Genomic DNA, 12106 nt, shown 5'->3' with positions numbered 1-12106 from the left:
TTGTTGGAACTGATATGATAGCAATTAGCAAAAATCAGTATTCTTTTGCATTTCCTGCAATGATGTTAATAAGGAATTTAAAAAGGTCCTTAAGTGACAGGCAAGTATCCAATTAATTGGCAGTTAATGTGTTGCAGCTGGCAAATAACTGGGCATTATTGCAGTTGAAGACAGTATTAGTTGTGAAAATCCCTAGGAAGGGCAATAAAAGAATTTGGAAAACATCATGACACCATGGACGAACGGGGATTGACAACAAGCATGTCCATCTCTTGCCATTCAGTCATATGATTAGTTTAATTGAAAAGGTATGTAATTCATTAATAACATGATTGGTTAGTATATGTTAAAGGTGGAGCGAAACAAATATATAAATTGTATGGTTTCCTACGTTAGGTGAAGACCTCTCTGGATTTTCTTCCCATTGGTCAGAGGATTTCTTCCCATCAGTGTAATTTCAAGAATGTCTTTGATGCTGCAAGCAAACCCCTGGGTTTCAAGTGAATTATTTAGACATTCCACCCCAGTACTTTGTCGTCCCTCATTTCATGAGATAGACCAAAGCCTCTCATTAAAATTGAGAATTCCAGGGGCCAAACTCTTCCCGATTGTGTACGACTATGTTATCACCTCTGGTGTGTCTAAACTCCTAGAGGGACAGAATGCAGTGACGTACAGGCCAGGGTCATTTTCTCATTCCATTCTGTTTCCTAATTATTTTATTTTCCTCCATTTCACTCCCAATTCCTCTGTTTCATTATGATACTGTCCTCCTTTTTCTCTGTATTTCTCCAGCTTTCTCTCATTCTCTCTCTCTCTATCTCGCTCTCGCTCTCTCTATCACGCTGTCGCTGTCTATCCTTGCCGCATCAATTTTCACAGATGGTTAAGTTTTCCTGATTTTTAGCCATTTTTGACTTACCAAATGTTTGCCTTGGAAATCCATATGATAGTTTTCACGTCGCCATCTTCTTTGACGTTCCTGAGAAAGTTGTAACGGATACAGTGTCCATGTACATGAACCAGCAGCTCATTCTATCGATAGATTTCAGACTCAAATACCCTCAGTTATTGATTCAGTTACCAAAATAGATTGCCAAGTTTCAAAAAAGTGACTCACCACCACCTTCTACAAATTCCGCCCTGCCAATTCATCCACATCCCTTGAACTAATTCAAATACTGGACAAAAGACCTGAGATCCAAAGGTGAAATCAAAATAATTGCCCTTGAGGTCAAGGCTGCAAATTACCGAGCGTGGCATCAATGAGCCCGAGCCAAACTAGAGTCGATGGGAATCAAGGGATTGGGATAGTGTGGTTTGCGGGAGAGGTACAAAAATTGCAGATTGGAGTCATACCTAGCATAAAAGGAAGATGGTTACGGTTGTTGGAAGTTAGTCATCTGAGACTCAAAAGATCCCTGCAGCAGTTCAATAGGCGAGTATCCAAGTCTAAACCATATTCAACTGTTTCATCAATAAGCTTCCCTCTGTCATCAGCTTTGGAGGATGACGAGTATTCTAAATGGAGTGTATAAAATTATGAGAGGCATGGATACAGTTAAAAGTCGAAGTTTGTTTTCCAGAGTGGAAATGTCAAATTTTAGGCAGCATAGGTTTAATGTATGAATGGGAAAGTTTGAAGGACACATGAGAGATAGGCTTTATACACAGAGTGTGGCAGATGCCTGAAACTCACTGCCAGGAAAGATGATTGAAGCAAATATAATACCTATTTTTCAGAAACATTTAAACGGACACGTGAACAGGCAGAAAACAGAGAATGCAGACCATGTACAGGCAGATAGCATTACTTTAGAACACCGTCAAGTTTAGCACAGACAACGTGGGCCGAAGGCTATGTTCCTGTTTTGTACCATTCTACTGTTCGTTATATCGCAAGTGAGGATGTCCACTGATGTTTTCTCAATGTACAACACCATTCACGATTCGTCAGATACGATAGCAGGAAAACCTGAGCAATGTCCAGGCATCAGCTGAAAAGTGAAAAGTAACATTCGCACCACACAAACGCCAGACAATTATCAATAAGAAACCATCTACCTAAAAGCCCTTGTCACTCAATGGCATTGCCATCACTGAATCCCCCAACATGAACATCCTGAGATTACCATTAACCATAAACTCAATTGAACTCACCAAACAAATAGAAGAACAGGTCAGAAGAGAGGAGTGCAGCACTAGGGAACCCACTTCCTTGCTCCCCAAACCTGTCCACCAAACATAAGGCACTAGTCAGGAGTGTGTTGGAATATTCCCCACTTGCCTGGATGAGTGCAGTTCCAACAATACTGAAGAAATTTGAAACTATATCGAACAAAGCAGCCTACTTGAATTGAATGGCAACAACAAGCATCCACTTCTTCCATCAGTAATGCTCAGGAACAGCAGTGTGAACCAACCACGAGATGCACTACAGATTTTCGCCCATGATCCTTAAGACAGCATCCTCCTGACCCAAAACCATGCCCATCCAGAAAGACAAGGGCAAGACATGCATGAAGAGACCACTCTCTGCAAGTTACCCTTGTTACCCTGAATAGAAAATATGTCGTCTTTCTTTCAAACGTGGCTGGTTCAAAATCCTGGGAACTCATTCCCTATCGTGCAAAGTTGCTTTATGTGCAGCAGTTGGGCTGCAGTGGTTCATGAACTCAGCTCACAATCATCTCCTCTAGCGGCAATTAGGGATGGAAATTAAATTCCGGGTCCAGACAGCGACACACAAATTCCTAATGTGAACGAAAAAAAAAATTGAGCATCTGATCATAAAGGTAGTGGTGAATCACCCTCTTGAACATCTGCAGTTCGTTTGTGGCAAGTACTGTCAAAGGTGTTTTAGGGAAGATATTCCGAGACGCCCAATGATTTTCAATCAGGATTTTTGCAATGAACTTGCAATGCTTGTTACCCCCTGTGTCTGCTGCCCTTGTAACTCTCGGTGGTGGGAATGATGGGTTTTGAATATCGACTAAGGGAGACTTGCCCAGATGCTGCAGAACATTTTCTGGACGTCTGTCTCTCTGTCAAAGTATTTCAGCACTTTACAGATCTCTACTGCGAACGCTAAAGCCAGGGGAAGTCTTTCAGCCTCTCGACCCTGCAATTGCATTCTGGATCCTAACCGATCTTCAATCTCAGCATTATTTTCCTGCACTTTTCCTGCCTCTTTTCTGTCATGAATAAGTAGAACGTTATTCATCGCTTTGTTGAAACTCCTTCATTGTGTACTTGTACTTCAGTGGGAATTGTCACGTTGCATTAAATTAAAACAAAACGATTGGTATCAAGAGATATTTCAGTCTGGGATCTGACTTGCCCAGAGCTAACATAAGCTGCAAGCATGAGTCGGTTAAGGATGAAACTGGGAGGCACATTTAGTCTTTGCTCTGAGTTGCTCCTGCTCTTGGTGAGTGATATGAGTGATGACTAACTGCGGTGTGTTCTGTGTGTTTTATAATGAGCTTCTGCGCTCCAAGACCCTTTGTCTCCGTATAGTATCGATAGGAACATTCTGTGGGAGAAGAGGAAGTCATTCTGCCCATCAGTCCTCTGCAGGATGCAATATCATTGTGGGTGATTGATATAATCTCGTATCCGTTCATGACTTCTCTCGTTTTCTTTTTCGGTACACTCCTCCTACTCAAAAACCTTTACTGCTATCCGTGCTCCTCCATTTCTGTACTCATGTCAATTCTGAGATTGAACTCAATTCATTTTCGGTGGCCGTGTAGGCTTAGTCACCCTATCTCCCTCACTCTCCTCTTTAAAACCCGTTCGTAATATCTACTTCTTTGAGAAAATGTTTGGTCTCCCGTCCTAATTTCTGCTTTTCTTCTCCAGTATTAAACTAAATTTGCTTACTTTTCACCTTTTATCATTTAATAAAGTAAAGTTCAATGTTTGTACAATAATAAAGACTAGGATGTTGATGCTTGGACACTCAGTGATGGTAATATCATAGAAATAAAAAGTAATGAGTGCACACATGTAGGAATATTAATAACAGAAGCAAGTATGAGAAAGTTTTTTGTTAACGGTGATAATATAGTGTTGTGAAGTTGATATAGTACTTGCTGAATATAAAGTGAAAATGGGGAAATATTGCATTTAACCACTCCTTTAATAGATTACTAGGTGAGGCAAACTACTCTGGGTGTTTCGGTTTTCATTATCGGAGAGGGGTTAACAACTCCTTCGTAACAGATTGGGGGTCCATCTGGGGCTAATATGTTACAAAAGAGATACTCACTTTATAATCAATAAGTACTATCCGAATTACACAGCACTTTTTCTCCTTTCTGCTTTTCCCTTTCTAATTACAATTTTATTATTTGCAATTTAGTTTTTTTTTCTAACTCCACTGCATTTGCATGTTTGTCTTGTATACCTAAATGTTTGATTAACACCGTTACACTTTCAGATTTCCTTTTATCCACAGCTAAACCCAATTGTACCCTGTTTGCAATGTCTAAAAGTGTATCCTTCCTCTGTCTTTCTAAGCTTTATTGGTAAATTTGTGAAGCATCTTCAAGTCCTGGAAACTCTTTAGAAATGTTAAGAGCCATTTCCCCCAGTTTGATTTAACCAAACACCAGTAACCGAAGTTAAACAGATTTTCCACTTCTCACCTAAGTTTTATTTAAAGATCTAGGACAATATTCCTCAAGTCTGTTTTAACCTGTCCAAATCCGTTCAGATCCGTTTAGATGTCATGCACAAACCGACCATATTCCAAACTCGAGCACCCAATCTGTTACCAAGGAGTTGCTAAACCATCCTACTGATAACTGAAACTGAAACAACCAGAGAAGCTTGCCTCCCTTCACCTTTTAATCTGTTAAAAGAGTGGTTAAATGAAAGAATTCCCCAATACTCACTTCATAATCAACACGTACAATACCAACTTCACAACTCTGTGGGCTCTGTGGTTCACGGTCTAGACTTTTGGCTGAAGCAGGTGCTACTGACACATTTTGGAGTACACGGCATAATGATTTAAATAGAAACAATAGTTCATATTATGGAGAAAAGAAAGGGGTATGATATTAAGTTATGGTGAACATTCAGGTAGCTTGTGCAAACGCCCTGGGCTGAACGGCCTAACTACGGAACAACAAAAACCACAATGCTGTGAATGTATGACTCTGAAATGTGAGTTTCAAGGGCTGTCTCATCATTTGTTGGCAAATCTCATTGTTGTTAGATCTGAAATGGGAAAATCTGCACATCTATGCTTGATCTGTTTTTTTTTTGTTGAATCACTTCGCCTTCTCTGTCAGAATCTGATACCATTGTTTGCCATGCAAGAAATATTATAGTGCAGCCATAAAACGTTGGCAACACATTACTGTGTATGCATGGTGCTTACTGGTGACACACATCTCAACCGAGTTTTAGGGCCAGGTGTTATTTTTAACCTTGTCCTCCTATCTCTGGCTTGTGGGAATTCGCCTGCACTTCCGCCACCATATATCTAAACGTTCATAGTGAATTTGCACTGTTGGTCTTTCTAGATTTGGGTTATGCTGGCTTATTTCTTCCAGATCCCCAGAAGGTTTATAGTTGATCTGATATCGCTGTGTCTCTGTTAGTACAGACACCAGCTGTAACAGTATCTCCTCTGTTCCTTCATGTAACTCGATCACAAAAGTTTAGTATGTCTTGTTTCTCTATCCTCTTTCCCAATAATGCTCTGCCGATCTGCTCTTTACATTTGCTCTACAACTCTTAGGCAGCTCTCCGTAATTTTTGTTTAGAAATTAGTTTTACAATTGATACAACAAAATATTTCACCATGCTCTTCAACTGCTCTCTGAACATGGACTGTGTTACAAGATAAGTTAATGTGTTTGTGCAGCAACTTAAATTTCGCAACATGTACACAATTTTCTCAAATATATAAAAAGAATTATAACCTAAGAGATCACCAACATCAAAAATATACAAAATATACATAAACCACAGCAGTATAAAACTGCACGATCTGGCTAGGAGTAAAATCATAGACTTATGTCTGCTCTCCATCTCAGGGTCCTTTTGATTCTGTCCCTTACTCTGACCCCTCAGTCCTTTATGGACTCGACGAGCCACTAAAATACGCCTGACTACCAGAGCATTGAGAAACAAAATTAAAGCGAATAGCAACAATGGTGTTAAAATCTTCTCAAAAATTCTAAATGCCGCCCATCTCGGGTCAGTGAAATAGTTGTGTTTTTCGAGCAATACAGGGCAACATTGTTAACTACCCTTTTAGGCCTAAATCGAAAATAAATGGAATATTTTTAAAACAAAGCAAAATACCAGTTGTAAGAACCACTGTTGCAGTTTTCCTGGTGCAATATTTAGATTTCAGCCTCTGGCAACAAATCACAATAAATCGATCAAAAGTAAAGGTGACAGTGAACCAGGCTGAACAACCTGTTGTTATACGAAGCAGGAGGTAGTGAACTTTACACACAGCGGTGAGTTTCAGGAGAGGTAATTGGAAATAGCAATTATCAATGCAGTTAAGCATGGTCTCAGTGACAATCATCAGTAGATCCGCCATTGCCATGGCCACGAGATAATGAGTGGTGCAGCTGGAGATCCCACACTTTCCCCGTGACAGGATTACAATTGCCATGAGATTTGCTGTAAGAGAGAGGAGGCAGGAGGACTGAATCGTAATAACATTCGTGTGGAGATTCCTAGGCCCGCAGTAAACGCTGGGCTTTAGTTGCAAGCGTGCATATGGGATCTTTTCACAGTGTAAATGATAACTAAACTAAAACCTCCAGCCACCTAATTGCTGCTACTGTCAATTTGTTTTAAGATAGAGAAGTGTAGATTTCTGAAAATTTCAGCAATGTAAAAGTCATAAGATTTATATTTTCGTAGAAACTCTGCATGCTCGAAGTGGCTGTTCTTCCCACAGAGTGTGCACCAGCAGTTCCAATAACATCCCACCCAAAGACACCTACATCCCCATTACAGCAAACGGGGTTCCCTCCCTACCCATCACTACATTCCTTCATTTAGCATGGTTAATCCACCTTGTCTGAAAATCACTGGGCACTACACAGCAAGTCAGCATGGCCAGTCCACTTAACACCCACACCTTTGGACTGTTAGGGGAAATCAGAGCACTGGGAGGAAACCTACACTGACATGAAGAGAACATGCCACTCATGCCACCTACAATCCTACCCCAACATCGAAGAGATATTTCCCTCCACACTACTATCTGTCTTTCATAGGGACCGCTCTCTCTGTGACTCCCTCGTCTGTCCCACCCTCCTCACCACCCCCGACACCTTTCTCTGCAACTGCAGGAATTGCTACACCTGCGCCTACACCTCCTCCAAACTCCATCCAAGGCACAAAACAAACATTCCATATCTGACAGGGGTTCACCTGCATACTATAAACTTGGTCTACTCTATCCGCTTCTACCGAAGTGGCCTCCTCTACATCAGTGACATGAAGAATAGATTCGGAGAATTTTTGTAGAGCATCTGCGGTCAGTATGCAACAAACGACAGCACCTTTTGTTTAGCAACCATTTTAACTACCGCTCCCACTCCCTGGGTGACATACCCAGCCTGGGCCTCATCCAGTGCCACAATGACACCACACGCAAACTGGAGGAGCAATACCTCATATCCCAAATCAGGAGCCTACAGACCGATTGCCTAAACATGGAAATCACCAGTTTTTAAATCTGCCCACCTCCAGCTTCATCCCATATCCAAGCATCCCTTTCATCACCATCTCCTTGACCTGACACAACCTGCCAATCTTCTCTCCCACCTATCCGAAGCACCCATCCCACTAATCAATCCCAACATGCACTCATCTATCACCCCATTCCACCTACCTTCCCCAGCCCACCCCTCCTCTCTCTATTTATTTCCCAGCTCTATTCCCCTCCCCATTTCTGAAGAAGGGTCCCGATCTGAAACGTCAACATTCCTGCATCGCTGGTGCTGCCTTGCCTGTTGTGTTCCTTCAGCTCCATACTGTGCTTTCTCGAACTCCACAAGACAGTTGCCCATGGCTGGAGTCGAACCCGGATCCCTCGTGCTGTGAGGCAGCTGTGTTTGCCCCGAGGACACAACTGGATGAGTAGGTTGGAAAATATTCTGTTGAGTAAGAACTGCTCAATGGATCTGATCGTTCCCTTGTGCGCAACATTTTCTTGTACAATGTGAACCTATTAGCCTTGGACCAGAGCCTGTGTTTCCGGAACCATAAATGTACATGATTTCTCTTTAAAAAAAAGATGAGTTTGATGGGATGCTATAGTTCCAATCAAAACACTTTTCACAGCATTATTACTAAATGAGTCTGGTTTCATGAATCTATATAGAACACTGTTCAAGAATTAGACTGATTTCTGATTTTCAAAAAAAAAGAAACGATGATGGTGTTAGGCCTACATATCCTGAATCAGCATATTTCCACAATGAGAAGGTATTATGAATTTGGTAACATCCATCAGTCATTGTCATTTTTTTTCTGTTGGTTGGGATTTCTGTGCAGTGTTCAAATACCGACTTTATTTTTAGCTATAAACGCATTTGAACACGGGACGTGGAGAACCTGTGAGAGTGCTACACTCTGAATTTAATATGACAGTCATCATTAAACCCACAAAAAATATATCAATATATATTGAAAATAAATTGATTTATTTGTGAATGATGAAAATTGCCTCTGATACCATGTAGAGAGTAAGAGATGGGCAGACTGTAATAAAGCCCTTTGCAGATAGAATAAAGTGATGTGGAATTTGACTGAGGCTCATAAGACTTCAATATCCAGTTTACATCCCATTAAGTTTCATCCTTGAGTATTAACAAATCTCAATTATCTGTGTTGATATCTGTATATTCATATTGATTCTTTACTAAAGCAGTACACGTACCACCCAATTATACTTAGAATTGTGCACCAGGAAGAAGATTAATCAGGATGAGACCGTGCTGTTACTAAATCACTGCATCTGCGTTGATTAAGAGTAAGATGGTGTTCCATACTCAATACAATTTAATAATGACAGAACTCCAGCAAGCAGATAGTCGCTGATGCCTGTTCGATTTGAAACAGTCATCTACAGACGGAGCAAACCTAAATAATAGTTCCTCTCAGGATCAAATGGTTACTTCTGTTGGGTGTGGCACTCCATTTTCGATCATGCTCAATAGAATTTAATACTGATAAACTCCCAGTAATAGCAACTAGCAGAGCGTTTCCTCTTCCTGTACCTGGTTTTACAGCACACAGCTTTGCACTGAATGCAAAACTTCACACACCAAAAGCCTAGAAATAATTGAGTTACACAGTTTTTTTTCTTTTCCCAGAAAAAAAAAGATTAACACTGCACAGAAAACATCTAGAAATTTGGTTAAGGTAATACTATTATGGTAGTGGAATTAGTATAACCAAAAAATACCATATGAAGTTACTGCATACAGAGAATGAAACAAGTTCACATCTTATAAACACTTACCAGGGACACCGATTATAGCAAGGACCGTATAATATATTTTTAGGACAACTTGGGCTGTACTGTGTATTTTCTCTATGAAGGCGCTATGTTGCTTTATACTGAAGAGAATATCTCGGAGTTGAAATCTGAAATGTTACATTACCAATGCAATAATTTTATACATTTCGGGGAACTCTATGGGGACAGTGTTACAGTGCTACCTTGAGCAAACAGATTACAACATGCGTGACAAATCTTGGTTGATGAAAAACATTGTGAGTTACTATTTAATTGAAAACTGAAAACTCTCAAGACTGGGCAATTATGATCAGTTTTTTTTTTAATCCTCACAATTGGTAATTGCTAAATTGCAAGATGAATTAAATATCCGTCTCTTGCATTGTTCCAGTCTTGTTCAAAACTATGCATGACCATTTATGATAAATGAAGTTCCCACAAACAGGGAACAAGTCAAAGCATTTCTACTCTCTTTGGGATGTTACAGTTCATTTTCGCCTAATAAATTTAGTTCAACAAATCAATACACGGTGGCTCAGTGGTTAGCACTGCTGCCTCACAGCGCCAGGAACACGGATTCGATTCTACCCTCGGGCGACTGTCTGTGTGGAGTTTTCACATTCTCCCCATGTCTGCGTGGGTTTCCTCCGAGTGCTCTGGTTTCCTCCCACAGCCCAAAGATGTGCAGGCTAGGTGGATTGACCATGCTAAATTGCCCTTAGCGTTCAGGGATGTATAGATTGGATGGGTTATAGGGGGATGGGCCTGTGTGGGATGCTCTGAGAGTCGGTGTGGACTTGTTGGGCCAAAGGGCCTGTTTCCACGTTGTAGGGGTTCTATGATTCACATAAATAGATTAGGATACTTGTAACCCAACAAGTGGTTCTTCAACCTGTCTGGTCATTCGCAGCTTTCTGTGATTTCCACTCAACTGATCTCACCCAGCTACATTTTAATCGTTCTCCTGGTTTATGTCTCAAAAACAAGTTATTCAACGCATTTCTGAGGAAATTTGTTATAAGTGCATTTTTACTCATTTCTTTCTAGATCTATCCGCTGCACTAAATAAACAGATGGGTCCCCATGGTCCATCTTTAATTTACCAATGCATAAGATTTGGTTCCATTGGTTTTTCACATGTACACTGTTAGGAGAACCATTCCGTTGTCTGAAATGTGTGAACCCTACATTGTTGTCAGCACATCTGTCATCTTTCTTACGAAGTCATAGAGTGACACAGCATGGAAACAGACCCTTCCATCCAACTAGTCCATACCGAACACGTTCCCAAACAAAACTAGTCTTACTTGCCTGCGTTTGACCGACATCCATCCACTTGATGTGCTTACGAAAATATCCTTTAACTGTTGTAATTGTACCTTCAGCCATCACTTCCTCTTCCAGTTCATTCTACACACGAACCATCCTCTGCGTAAAATTAAAGTTACCTTGTTAACTTTCTGTCAGGAAGTAAATCCCTTCTTCAATTATCTACCTGGTTTACTACAACACCTACTTCCAGAATTGACAGAGGGAGTTGTAGGCAATAAAGTGGAATAACCATGTAATGCTGCTTTTTTTTTTTTAAATAAGCTGATATGTATCTATATGCATTTCTTGAAAATTAACGTCTCTGGTCAAACAGTTGTATCATTCCAAACAGTGATTGTAGGGTGGGTAAGTGAATGGTACAATGGAAACCTTTACCCCCATAATCCCACACGGCTGTGAAAGGCCTCTATCACTGAAATAGTTCGCGGTGACCTCTGGGGAAGGGGACATAATGCATCTGAATTTTCGGATGCCCCGCAGCTTCTTCTTCCATTCTGCTCAACCTCTCCACCCTTTTCCAGATTCCAAGTTTCCCCTTCATCGTTTCAGCACTTCTGAGTTATGTTTTAGATGGCCAACTTTGATTCACAAGATCCTTGAGAAGTATCTCTAACTTTACAAGAGGTAGTGGCACATAATACAATGCAGGGTATCTTTATGATAAATGGCACTTCACATCCGCCAGGATTGTATGCTGGATACTCCTAGAGATAAACCTATTGACAAATGTGCCTGTGAAATGTAGGTTTATTTAGAGACAGTTCATTCAGGATGATTCCATCTCATTGATTTACTCATCATTTTCCACAGTCTAGTTGCTGTGCATTTTATGCCTCTGCCTGCTTAGTCCGTGGTTATCCTTTGGAGATACTGTTAGTGATGAACTTTGAAGATTTACACCCAAAGTACGGTGTGCGGCCCTGTGACGCTCGGAACATCCCCCAAATTGTTGAAGACGCTGATTTATTAGTGAGGGGTGCAAGGGAGGGCAGCAGATGTCCATCAGTACGATATTTTTTGACTGTCTTTGATCTGTTACCATGAGATTTCTTCGGGTCTGGTGTGAAAGTTGAGGAATTCCAGCGAAACTCATTTCCCAGTGTTACACTACTGTCTTGCCGCAGATGGTGGTCCATTCCTGCAGGTGGGAAAAGATATACCTAGGGATTGTGATGCTTGCTCCTGAGACATTGCCATCAGGCTATTTCTTGACCAATCAAAATGGGGAATAATGGTCACAGTAGAGAAGGGAATAATCATTTA

This window comes from Rhincodon typus, chromosome 49, assembly GCF_021869965.1.
Source record: "Rhincodon typus isolate 14 chromosome 49, sRhiTyp1.1, whole genome shotgun sequence".
NCBI classification, from domain to species: Eukaryota; Metazoa; Chordata; class Chondrichthyes; order Orectolobiformes; family Rhincodontidae; genus Rhincodon; species Rhincodon typus.
Note: the sequence above shows the minus strand (reverse complement) of the source record.